This window comes from Chlorocebus sabaeus, chromosome 4 (genome assembly GCF_047675955.1).
Source record: "Chlorocebus sabaeus isolate Y175 chromosome 4, mChlSab1.0.hap1, whole genome shotgun sequence".
NCBI classification, from domain to species: Eukaryota; Metazoa; Chordata; class Mammalia; order Primates; family Cercopithecidae; genus Chlorocebus; species Chlorocebus sabaeus.
The window spans coordinates 16,970,061-16,984,020 of NC_132907.1; the positions used below are offsets into that span (position 1 = coordinate 16,970,061).

At 40.2% G+C, this 13,960-nt stretch overlaps 1 pseudogene; it reads right to left on the reverse strand.

Annotated features, from left to right (window-relative positions):
* Nucleotides 1-1,943: 1,943 nt before the first annotated feature.
* LOC140711496 (E3 ubiquitin-protein ligase RBX1-like) lies at nucleotides 1,944-13,021 on the reverse strand (annotated as a pseudogene).
* Between the last annotated feature and the right edge of the window lie 939 nt (nucleotides 13,022-13,960).

Genomic DNA, 13,960 nt, shown 5'->3' on the forward strand with positions numbered 1-13,960 from the left:
TCCCAGTGAAAATAACTAAAAACTTGGGGTAGAAATTTTAAAATTAAATGAATTATTGAGCTGGCAAGAAAGCAAGAAACGTATAGAGACCAAATATAAAGCGAAAGCCTGCGCTCTGAGAGGGAAGTGAGTGCCAAAGCTATATTATACCCTGAAAGTGTCTGATAAAACCTGGGACCTTAAACTTCTGTTGTATCAGCATCATGGGTTGAAGAGATTAAGAAAAGCCATCCTAGGGTGAAAAGCCCAGCAGGAAACCTTTCATAGAAAACTGAGACCTCAGGAGTCAGACCCTCAGTGTAGGGTAGCTTAGACATAAACCCTCCTCCCAAAAGGAGAGAACAAGAAACTTGCCTCTCCTGATTTTGGCCGTTGTGTAGAGGAGAACACCTTTAGGGGAACTCATGTGATTTTCTGGTTTGTTTTTACATTTTCCCACAAAATCTAAAAATTTGTGGAAATTTTGAGCCTACAAAAAAGTTGAAAGAAAGGTACAATGAGGCTAAGTGCAGTTGCTCATGCCTGTAATCCTCGGACTTTGGGAGGCTGAGGGAAGAGGATTGTTTCAGGCCAGGTGTTCAAGACCAGTCAGGGCAACACAGACCCCGTCTCTACAAAATGTACAAAACACAGACCCCCTGTCTACAAAAAATACAAAAATCTAAGCTGGATGTAGTGGCGCATGTAGAGGCTGAGATGCAAGGATCCCTTCAGCCTGGGAGTTTGAGGCTATAGTGAGCTATGACTGTGCATCCAATCATAGCCTGGATGACAGAGACCCTGTCTCTAAGAAACAAAGTACTATGAACAGTGCTCTTAGAGTCACTATTTTATCTCATATGCCTATACATATGTGTGTATGTGTCTGTGTATAGATAATATGTTTTTTCACTTATTAACATACTTTTATTAAAATCAACTATTTTTCAAAACAAAAAAAATTTAGTGATAACACTAGCATTGTTTTACTTTTTTGCAAATCTCTTTTATGTCTGACAATGGAAGACAGTTGGATTCTCAAGTCTGCTTCTTCATTTGATGCACTGCTTTGGTTAAAGTATATGAAGAAAAAACTAGTTTTGCACAGACTTGCAGTTGGAAGGAGCACTTCATGAACCCCCTGACAGGGTCTCAGGTACCCCCAGGAATCCTCAGAGGATTACCATATTTCGAGAACCACTGCAGTAAACAAAACCATTTCTCAGTTGAAGATTCTCTATAGCTACCAAATTAGTACTAGAATTGGCAATTCCTTCTGTGGCCCAAAACATTTTAATAAGTTGTGATGAGGTAGTGGTGGTAAAGGAAACTTGAACTCTTGTGGTAATTCGATTTTAGGTGACATCAGTTTTTAAATTGAGTTCATACATTTGCCAGCCAAGATTACATATTACAATTTTTTAAAACTTATTTTTCTAAGCTAAGAAGAGAAAGCAACATGTCATATGCACGCAATGTTTACATTTGAATAGTGGTTTTGCATCTTATAAAGCCTCTTTCTGTGCCCCATGTAATGCCATGTAGTCCTTAGAAGTCCACATTATAGAGGAGGAAAGATCAAGGTAGAGAGGCAACTTGTCTGAGAGTGCCATCAGTAGCCAGACTATGCAACCAGGACTCAGAGCTGGGTCTGATGACTGAATCCCATGTTCTTTCCTCATTCAGCTGCCCACTGCTGTCACACCAGAGCAAGACAGGGCTGACTACTGTTTTCAAGGTCAGTGATCCACATTCCCCCCTTGTACGGTTGGAGTCCTCTGACTAAGCGATGCGCTCACAGGACAACCCTGCTGTGGCTCTAATGAACACACATTTCACTTTCAAAATGTGGCTTTTCAGCCTTGGAAGAGGGACCCCTTCATTTATGTTCACTTTTTCCCCACATACACAAGAGACAGCATTCGCTCTAGAATCCAACTGAACTTTATTTGACACAGAATACAATGTGGCTGCGAGAACAGCAAATGGAAAAGACAAAGCAGAAAAGACACAGTTCTATCTAATTTATAATTAAGTGGCAGAACGGCAAGTCATTAAATGAATCACAAAACAGTTAAACTTGATGGAAGAAATCTTTTTCTGGTACCCATACTTTTGGAATTCCCACTGTCTGTTGTCAAACAGACACAGCTGTTGTGTTTTGAGCAGTGAGAGAGGCAGTGGAAGTGAAAAGCATGGTTACAGGCACCCCGTGCACGGTACACGCTTCTGAAGTGGCAGACTCTTGGTTAACTTGACATTCTATGCAGATCCCTGCTGTGATTCCTGCAGATGGCACAGTTATTAACCACAACATCCCAGGCCCAGAGGGCTAGCTACTGTATTTCACTTTTTTACTTCAAAGCACTGCTGTTGGTACTGCTTGGGGTATCCACATCCATTGCCGCTGCCATTTTGGACCGGGTTTTTTTGTTTGTCTGTTTGAAAGCCAGTTATAAGCACAGGATACTTTGCCCTTCAATACTTCAGCAGCCATCTCCTAGATGAAGGACATCTCTTGTATAATTACAATATCCTTATCTCACTTAAGAAAAGTAATGATAATTCCATAATGCCATTTAATATACAGTTTGCATTCTAATTTTCCTAAGTGACTCCCAAATATCTTTTATGACTTAAAAAAATCCAGAAGTCAATGAAGGGCATGCCTTGCATTGGACTGTTGTCTCTGGAGTTTCTTTTAATTTCTAAGTTATCTTATAAAGTGTGTGTGTGTGTGTGTGTGTGTGTGTGTGTGTGTTTATGACTTTTTTAAAGAATCCAGGCTCTATAGAATGTCCTAGATTCTGTCCTATAGTCTTGATTTGATCAATTATTTCTCATGATTAGATTCAAGTTAAATATTTTTGTCAATAATACCTCATAGTTGATGTTGCTTCCTGTAGTTTTGTAGTTCCAAATTCATGCTACTATAGTTGAGCCAGTGAGAAATGCAGTGGAAGTGGAAAGCATGACCAGAAAGAAAAAGAAAAAAATCAAAGAGAACTGGTAGGGCTCCCAGGCAACTGAAGTAAAAGAAAATCCTTTCTGAAGGACCCCAACTTTAACCAGTTCTCAAAAAATCCTACAGATAACATTCTAAAGAATACGAACTCCCCTCCCAACAAACAAAGACAAAGTATACTAGGCAAAACGCACACCAAGTAAGAACCAGAGGAAACAGCAGACAACAACATCACACTTTCAGAGACTTGCAAATATTGGAAATATGAGAAGTAAACCATACAGTAAATATATTTAATATGCTTTAAGAAATAAAACAGACATCTGAAAATAATGACAAGAAATAAAAACATGTTTAAAAAATAAGTATATTTGGGCTGGGCACAGCGGCTCACATCTGTAATCCTAGCACTTTGGAAGGCCGAGGTGGGCAGATCACCTAAAGTCAGGAGTTCGAGACCAGCCTGGCCAATGTGGTGAGACCCCATCTCTCCTAAAAATACAAAAATTAGCCGGGTGTGGTGGCAGGTGTCTCTAATCCCAGCTACTAGGAAGGCTGAGGCAGGAGAATCAATTGAACCCAGGAGGCAGAGGTTGCAGTGAGCCGAGATCATGCCATTGCACTCCAGCCGGGGTGACCCAAAGAGCAAAACTCTGCCTCAAGAAAAAAAAGTATATTTGAACTGGAGCTTCTCTAAGTGGAAAATATAATTTAAATTAAAATCAATGTATGAATTAAACAGCAGACTGGACACAAAGAGATAACCAGTGAAGTATAAGATAAATCTAAAGAAATCATATAAAATATAGTATAGAGAAATGAGATTTCAAAATATAAGAAGAGAAAAGGAAGATACAGTTTTTGAAAAAGTCCATATACCTAATTGGAGCTCTGGAAAAACATAGTAGAAAGAATGGAAAAGAGACAATATTCCGAGGAAAAATGGCTGAGAGTTTTCCAGAATTGTGGAAAGATGCTAAGCCAAACCACAAGCAGATAAATATAAATAAAATAATTCCTTGGCACATTATAGTGGAAGTTCAGAACAACAAGGTCAAAGAGAGGATCTATCTTAAAAGTAGCCAAAGATAGAAAACAAATCACCTCAAAGGAATAAAAATTAGAGGTATAGCAGTGTTTCTAACAGCATTAATGGAAGCCAGAATATTATTTTCAATGTGTCAAAGAAAAAAATAAGATCAATCCCAAATCCCACAGTTAGTAAAAAGATCATTTAAGAATAACAGTAAAATAAAAGACATTGAAGACAAACAAAACTGAGTATAGATCCTCACAAAAGAAAATTTTGAAGGCTATAGTTGAGGCTCACAGAAAATGAATCCAAATTGAAAGTCTGAAATGCAAGAAGAAATGGTGAGCAAAGACATTTATATATAAATACACTGAAACATTGGCCATATAAAATAATGGTGATGATAATAATAATAGGGTTTAATTTGTAGAATTAAAAAGCAAAATCGAACTAAAACACTCAACTAAAACACAATAAAGTGGCATGGGAAGCAATTCGATACAGTCTTATAATCCCCTTGTAGTTTTCAGAAGCAGGTAAAAAGATTTAAACTTAGATTTTATTAAATATTAAAATATTTAGGTTAACCTCAAATGAATAGACAGAGGATGTATTATTTAAAAATCAGTAGATGGAAGAAATTGAACAAAGAACAAAATTCCTTAAAAAAACACATGTTTTGTTGGGTTGCATGTTGTTAGATTATATTGTGGTATTGTGTCATCCATATTACTGAGATTTTCTTATATAGATTAGAGTGCCAAGAAAAAGCTTTCTTTATTTGGGGAGGTTTTCTTTATGGTATTATTTTGTACCTATTATAATTTCATTTATGCTTTTGCCACCAGGAAGCCCAGCTTGAACATTCCATTTTAATAATTATGTAGGAACTAGCATTCTATACATCTTTCTAATTCTAACTCCTCCTTCCATCTTTATCATCTAACATTTATTTTTATTTTTCTTAATCCTGGTTTTTGTCTTGTGTTTTATCATCTGTCTTAAAGGCTTTGGAACAAATTAAGTAGGAATAAACCAACATAATTGAATGGATCAATAAATAAATATAAAATGATTAAAGCAAATAGAAGATTGACATCTGGGAAGCGGAAACTCTTTTGCTCTGTTGTTTCTTCATTAGTGTCAGCACAGGGAGTGTGTATGGGTTAATCTATCTGTTTTGAATCAGTTCATCCAAGGTTGGAATTTTAAGCAGTTTGTCTATGCTTGAAGTTTTGGGTAGCTGTGGGCAGTGCAAATCACTAACAGGACAGGCAAAATCTATTATGAAAAGAAAAACCAAAAACTTATCACCTCACATTGCCAATACTTCACTGATCAATTTTTAGGGCTAGCAGTACTATAATTCTAAACACAATAATATGTGTATATTATTTGTTCATTATTTATCAAGAACTCAGTTTGGTCTCTCAAACAGAAATTGTCATCAGTAAAGAACCTGCCCTGCTTTCATACAATGAAACAGTTGAATTTGTTATAAGATTTTGTCTCACTGGATTCATTTTGTGCTAAAAATAATGCCATTTCGCAGACCAATCCCACTCAAAAAAATCAGTGGAACACAGAAAAAGAACACAGAAAATAAAAATGATATGAAATAAAACATGATGACATTTCAACACTACAGCGTAGGTGTTATATGGGAGGAAGGCAACAATGGGGTGACCCAAGAATTAGGCTATGAAAGGACACAGCCCTTCGCCAGCTGAGCACATATAATGGGTCAAAACAGTAGGCAGTCCCATCTTCCAGAGAAAAGAAACTTCACTTTAATCTGTCTTGATTAAAGACATCAACACGTTTAAGGCAAGACCATGACAAACAGAAAGGGAATCGGTGAGTCATTGAGGTTTGGAAATGTGTGACAGAGGAAGAGTCAGTGAGGCAAAGTCTGGCAGTGGACGCATGAATACTGTCCAGGGAAGGGTCTTCCTGTCCCCAAAGACAGCCCTTTTGGTCCAAGAGGCAAACAGAAGCACATGGTGGAAATGGACGCATCATGTAATTATAGGCTGACCCCATTAAACATCACTCTTGTTGCTTGTCAAGCAACTTTCTGTTAAATTGGCTTCCTTGCAGTTTGTCTAAGAATGTACTTGCCAGACTGATGCTAATGCTCACCTCATAAAAGACACCTTGCCTTTTAATGACAACACTGGCAGTCTGCTTATTATTCTTCAGCTTCTCTCAGGCACTGACAAGAGTTTCTGCATCTCTGAGACTGAAGGCCTGACCCTGGTCCCTGGTGCCTTCATCATGGAAAGGAACACTTGCCTTGGGAGCCTGCATGCCAGTCTTCCCTCCAACAGCTGACCTTCCCCAGGGACCTTCTCCGTGAATGCTGACAACCAGCAATCATTTTACTAATGATGAGGATGATGGTGTTCCAGTGAAACACAGTATCATCAGGAGGTTTCTTATCAGAGGGGGAAATGTTCCAAAAGGCATAGGGGTGGGCACCAGAACATGGACTTATCCCTCCTATTATACAGCTTACAGGGATACTGGTGATCTCACTCCCCTCAAAGGTGAGACAGGCTTCAGCCCTTGAGGGGGTGTCCTCTTACCTCCCTAAGTACTTGTAGTCCTTTACAGAGGGTCTCCCACTGTGACCAGGCCATGCAAGCCCCACAAGGGCATACTCACCTTGGCTGAACCTGATAGCTGGATCATCTAGGGGAAGGCCACACCTGAGATGCTCAGCCCCTACTTAGCTCTTGCTGCCACCAACTCAGTACTAAAACTTTCCCCATCCCCTAATTGGATATTCATTTCAATGCCAAAAGGAAAAGCATGATAGGGTTACACCTTTTTATATTGCTTCATCTCTTCTCATCTAAATTTGGAAAATGTTCTAAGGTTGAGTACTGAATGTTAATTATTTTAGAAGATGTAAAGTTTCCATTAAAAGATTTCTTGCCAGAATGGTGACATTTCCAAGTTTTTGAGAGTCACCACATTTCAACTGGCAAGGAGTGTTAGCGAGACCTTGGCTTTATCTGAATCTGATAGTGATGAAATAAAATCATCAAAGAAAAGACATCAGTTATTGAGTGCTACTCTTTTTCCTCCTTTCTATACATAATAAGATTTGAAGAGATCAACTGACAGACTTGGATTAACACCTGGTTCTCCAGACCGCTGGTTCGGTGCTCTTTCCACTTTCTCATTGACATACACGGCTGTAAATGAAGCTCTTAGTTTTATGCTTATGGTGACCCAGATAAGAGAAGTATACTACATAGTTCTTTGGCTATTTTCCTCACTCTTGTCCAATTCAAAGTCTCTTCTTCACATTCTTCACACCCCAAATGTCTGTACCTTGGGCTATAACCCATGCATGGTCACAAATAAATACCAGCAGCTATTCCATGGTATCAGACACTTTCTCCCTCTCTTCCCCCAAGTACTGGCTAACACCACATCCTTGGGCTCGAGTACCACTCTTGCTAGGCCTAAGAGGTATCTGAACTCCCTAACATCTCAATCAGTCTCAGAATGTTGATGCTTCCAAGGGTCCTGCTGTATCCACAGAACACCATTCTGCTTGTTCCAGAGATCCCACCACGTATTCGAGGGACCATTGTCATGACTGCTAGAACCATCAGTACCTCTTTTGGGAACCAGAGCTATGTCTACTAGATACCATTGGCACATCACCTGAAGACCATGGTCATATCTGCGGAAGGCCACTGTTACATCCATTGAGTACCACCTCTGATGCTTTGGACACTGTGAGATTCCAAAGCTGGGCAGCATTTGAAGCCAAGTTTGAGACATTGTCTCTTTCCTGGTTAGGTGGGACATATGTATTGTAGGAAGTGGTGGTGGTATCAAGACAACACTGTGCTGTACCCTAAAGCCTTAAGGAGTTTTTACTGAAACAGTTCTTTTCACAATTTACTTACAATCCCTCCTCTACATGGGACTCAGTGATGAATTACAGGGAAGCTGGGCAAGGAGACATAGCCAAGAGCTAGGCTCCAAGCTACGTTTGGAATCTCTCCTTCTGGGGTTTTGTTACTGGATCAAGTTGACCTTCTTCTTACCTTAGGGTAAACTTCCTTCAAGGAGGCTTACTTATGGGGTATCTACTATTAGAACTGTCATTTATCAGTGCTTACTACGTTCTAGGCCCTATGCCAAGAACGAATTATACATCATTTAATTCTCACAACAGCCTTGTGAAACTATTATTATGTCTCTATTTTACAAATGAGGAGATGAAGGCTTAGAGGGGATACAGACTCTTCCAGGGCCACAAAGCTAATAAATGATAGAGCTGGAGTTTAAACCCAGACCTGTGGAATACTGGAGCCTGCTTTCTCAACCCCACGCTACATGGACAGGGTGCAAATATACCCTGGGCAGGCTGCCACCTGCCCACTATCACACATGCCCAGCTATAGCTAAATCCCAGAGGCAAACATAAATAGTGCTCAAAGTGGGGCCCTTCATGGAGATACCACTCTATTCTTAAAATATGAGAATGCAGAATCCTGGCTAGACCCCTTTGGGTTTAAGAAATTACACACTTTTGGCCAGGCATAGTGGCTCATGCTTGTAATCCCAGCACTTTGGGAGGCCGAGGCAGGCGGATCACCTGAGGTTGGCAGTTTGAGACCAGCCTGAGCAACATGGTGAAACCTCGTTTCTACTAAAAATACAAAAGTTAGCCCGGTGTAGTGGCGGGCACCTGTACTCCCAGCTACTTGGGAAGTTGAGGCAGGAGAATTGCTTGAACCAAGGAGGCAGAGGTTGCAGTGAGCCAAGATTGTACCATTATACTCCAGCCTGGGTGACAGAGTGAGATTGTCTCAAAAAAAAAAAAAAGAAAAGAAAAAAAAGAAAGAAAGAAAAAGAAAAAGAAATTACACACTTTTGACGGGGGAGCGGGGCAGAAACTTGCCTTGTTTTGAGGATCCCTTGGCCCTGCCAATATGCAGCTGAGAAGTCTCATGTGTTTCAGCACTGGGTTTCTGGGAGATGATGGGGATGAGGGCACAGGGGAGAGGAGAGAGGATGTCTAGCAGGGTCAAGTGCTGCACAGGAGAGTCCCAAGACAGGGCCCAGTGGGACCTTGTGTGACAGCCCCAGTCAGTCAGGGTAGAGATTTTCAAACACACTTTAATCTGAAGATAGAATGCCACTACTTAAGTAGAGTGAAATTTCCTGGGTTGTGAATCTGGATCTTAGTTCCAACATACTTTGCAGATGGGATGAGGCTTTCTCATTAGGCGTATTTCTGGTGTTTGTTGTGGGGACACTGAGATTGTCTCAAGTGATGGACACTGATGGCCAGGAAACCAAGGCAAAGAGAGCCCAGGAAATCACAGCCTTGGAGGGGGCCTGTGAGGGGAAAGTGAGAAGCCCTGAGTCTTGATAAGCTTCTTAGTTTCAACCTCTAGTTGAAATGTGCCTCTGGGGAAGAGACCAAGCACACCTCTACGAGCTCATAACCATTTGAGAAGTCAGACATTTTATGGTCCCTCCTATTCCCTCTGTTTAGGTTTCTAGAGTTTTAATGTGTTTTTCCTGTTGTACATACCACATACCCCTCTCCCTGTCCACAAGAGGAGGATCACATTAGTTGGTTAGATGCCCACACTCCCTCATACAGTGTCACTACCAGTCAGAGTTTTATTACTAGGGCTCCTCATAGGCTACTGATAATCTTATGCTTATCCTACAGGTGGTGGTTGCTTTATGTTCATTTCCAATCCCTGGTTCAATCAGTGGCAGAGGCTGGTCTGGCTATTTTGTTCAGAAAGACGGGGCGTGGGCCCTTAAGTATTTCTTGGTCTCCTTCATTTTTATTTTTAAATTTTATTTATTTATTAACTTTTATTTTAGGTTCAGGGGTACACATGCAGGTTTGTTATATATAGGTAAATTGCATGCCATGGGGGTTTGGTCCTCAGAATATTCTGTCATTCAGGTAATAAGCATACTTTGGTCTCCTTCTTTTAAACAGAACATTATTATGTTAAAATCCAATCAACGCTAAGAGAAAGTGATATATTTTAATAGTGCTATCTTGGGTCAATACAATTACTGTTTGGGTTTCTTTTCTTTTTATTTTTTTTTGAAGAAACAGAATCGTTTCTCAGTATATTTTATGTTTTACCTTAAGTGACTTTTTCTGATATGTAGCAGGTCTTAGGGAAAAAAAGCATCTAAATATTAATTGTCCTTGTGACTTGGGGTTTCAGGTGCAGGTTGTAAGTGTGTCCTTAGAAGCCCCTTCCTGCAGAGCTCTGGAGAGTCGTCCCTGGCTCATTCTGAAGCCTACCTAAGTTTGGTGTAGTCCTCACTATTTAAAATATATTACTGGATGAGCAGTTTCTCAGTTGTTCTTATCCCATTTTTAGCTCTCTTTCTGCTTCTGTGTTTGGTGGGTTGCTTTCCTCAATGAAGTGGTTTTTTATCTAAAACAGTCAATAAGCTGAACAAATTCAAACAATGATTTTCCTTCCTTCTTGTGATTGCTCCCCAGTATCCCTTCTCCCTTTTTCCTTTTAGTGCTGGCTAGGCATAGGGCCTCCTAACTAGAAACTGTATTTCCCAGACTCCGTGGCAACTATGGTGGCTGTTCTAGACATTCTAGATAATGAGGGGTAAATGGAAGTGGTTTACCCTTGTATTAGTCTGTTCTCATGCTGCTGATAAAGACATATCTGAAACTGGGTAATTTACAAAAGACAGACACTTAATGGACTTGCAGTTCCACGTGACTGGGGAGGCCTCACAATCTTGGCAGAAGGCAAGGAGAAGCAAGTCATGTCTTACATGGATGGCAGAAGGCAAAGAGAGAAATTGTGCATGGAAACTCCCCCTTTTAAAACTATCAGGTCTCATGAGACTTACTATCACAAGAACAGCATGGGAAAGACCTTCCCCCATGATTCAATTACCTCCCACTGGATCTCTCCCACAACACATGGGAATTCAAGATGAGATTTGGGTGGGGACACAACCAAACCATATCAATGCTATTTCCAGGTCACATCCTGTCCCAGATGCTCTGCTGTGCTGCCATCTGTCCAACTGGAAGGCTACTGGCTGACAGCCCCCTTTGAGAATTGCCTCAGCTAAGAAGAGCCATCTCATTCAAGGTCATATCTCTTTCCTGGAGCGACTAGTAACCAATATCTGGTCTCATCCCAGCTCTGAAGGACCAGCTCAGCTTCAACGCTCCATATCAGTTGGGTTGAGACCTTGCCAGGACCGTACTGCAGCCTAACTTTTCTATCTCCCAGTTCTGCTTCCTTCGTTTCCTCCAGTGGGTGATAATTCACGGAGCACACCGTAATGAACTTCCTGTACACTAACCTCCATCTCAGAGTCTGTTTCCTGGGGGACCTACCCAGCAACACAAATTTAAAAGAAAGCTATTTGCTGGCCTCTCTGCCTTCCTTTCTACAGGTTGGGACAGAGTGAGCGTAATGGTGAGTGAGCTTTGACCGTGTGGATGAGGAGAATGTCTTAAAGGGTGGGGAGCAACAAGATAGAAAGTACTTGGGTCAAGGTACCTTACTTAGATGGCCTCATGTATCAAACTTCCCACAAACTCTGGACCACTGACCACTGCATACTTCTACCCTGATAGGTGAGAGAATTATCAATTTTGATCTCATTTGAGTCACTCTATTTTTTTGATCTCTAACTTAGAGCAGCTTAGCATATACCCTAGGAGCTGGGGAAAATGTAGTCTGCTCCAATCAGATTAATTTAGGACTTTGTAGACCGCAGTAAGGATTCTGGACTTTGTCTTAAGGGTAGCAGGTTTTTGCTGTATCTCCAGGTATTGTGTATTATGTTTATCCAAAGAATGAACTGTAGACCAGAACTGAGTTGCTTTGTCAGTGCAATCATGGTTCATTGCAGTCTTCAACTTCTGGGCTCAAGTAATCCTCCTGCTTCAGCCTCTTGAGTAGCTGGGACTACAGGAACATTCAGCTAATTTTTTGGGAGGAGTAGGATGTGGGTAGAGACAGGGTCTCACTATGATGCCTAGACTGGTCTTGAACTCCTGGTTTGAAGTAATCCTCTTGCTTCCTCCTCCCAAAGTGTTGGGATTACAGGCTTGAGCCACCAAGCCTGGCTGCTTTAACATAACTTTTTTAAAAAAGCAATATAGCTAGGACACTTGGCCCCTACATTTAGTTAGACTGACTCAAAAGAATTTTTTTTTGCATTGTCCTGACAAAAATACAAAATTGTAGATGTCAATTAATAAAGGCAGAATAAGAAGTTCATGTATTCTCTTTGGAAACTTGTTTGAATCACTGTTTTTTTTTTTTTTTTAGTTTTTCTTCATTGGAAGTAGATTTGATTTTTCACTCCAATCTGGCAATCACAAAGAATGTGAGTGGAAAATAGGATTATGCTGAAAATTCCTTGGAGGAAGGAATGCTTGGTGACTCTCACTATACAACCGAAGAGCAGTAATTAGAGCCACAGAGACTCTAAAGGTTAATTCCTTAGAAACTTCCCCTTCATAGTTTCTTGGTTTAGACAGCAAACTATGTTTTCCTGGGTAAAATAGAAGGAACAACACTTTAGCAAAATTCCCTGTCGAATTATTTTCTGAAAAGTCAAACAGTAAACAGTTTTCCTATTCTGATTCTCAATTCATCTCTTGGCAATTTGTGTTTCGGACACACACATATAATTATTCAGCTAGGTGGTCTAGGTTGGAATTTCAGTTATTGCTATCCAAATAAAACACTCCTTTTCCAGAAATCAGCAGACTCTGTACTAACTGTTCTTTCAAAGCCTTGGATGAAGTCTATATTGGGAACCTGAGCCGCGTCATAAGTACTTTCTACTGCCTTTTTCTCTCAAAGCTGCTGGAGCAAACAGAAGCTTCTGTCAATAGAGCCTTAGATTGCAAAACAATCCCATGTCTACCAGTTCTCCAGTTCCTCAACCATTTCCATTGGTGCTTCTCCCAAGATACTTTAAAATAAAGACTACATAAAATATGGCTTTCCTCTTCTTTCTTCAAGATCAGGACAAGCTAGTTTTCTACTAAGATATTAATACATATACTGCACTTATAAATAAGCTTCTTCCCTCAGAACAGGGGTCCTCACCCAGGGATGATTTTGTGACCCCCTCCCCACCAGACATCTGGTAATATCTAGACATTTTTGGTTGTCACAACTAGGGTATACTACTACTGGCATCTGGTGGTAGAGGCCAGGGGTGCTGTTAAGCATCAAACAATGTATGAGAGCCCCTCACAACAAAGAATTAACTGGCCCAAAATAAATAGAGCCAATATTGAGAAACCTTGCCTCCGTGAGATTTGAAATTGTATTGATGTATTTTCCAAATTAATTGGCTATCATATGTACTTTGGATATTATTCAGAGGCAGTGTTTGGAAGCAAATTTTATCCTTTATAGTTGCCATACTTAAATAAAAATGTGGGAAGCCAGCGAGCCGAGATTGCACCACTGCACTCCAGCTTGGGTGACAGAGCGAGACTCCATCTCCAAAAAAATAAAAATAAATAAAAAATAAAAATAAAAAAATGTGGGATATCCAGTTAAGTTTGAAATTTTTACTTATAAGAAAAAATTACCTATTATTCATATGAAATTCAAATTTAAGTGGGCATCTTATATTTTATCTGGCAACTCTGTCTTAGATGGAGACATTTGCCTTAGTTTCTCACTGGTAGACCCACATTTATATCTTAATTTAAACCACTGATTGTAGCTGGAAACTGCTTACTATTTTTCTATGTTAATATAGTACATAAAGTATCTTTCAGAAAGACAATATTACTATGAACACAGCCTTAAAATATCATTAGTTTTGGCCGGGCGCGGTGGCTCAAGCCTGTAATCCCAGCACTTTGGGAGGCCGAGATGGGCGGATCACGAGGTCAGGAGATGGAGACCATCCTGGCTAACCTGGTGAAACCCCGTCTCTACTAAAAAATACAAAAA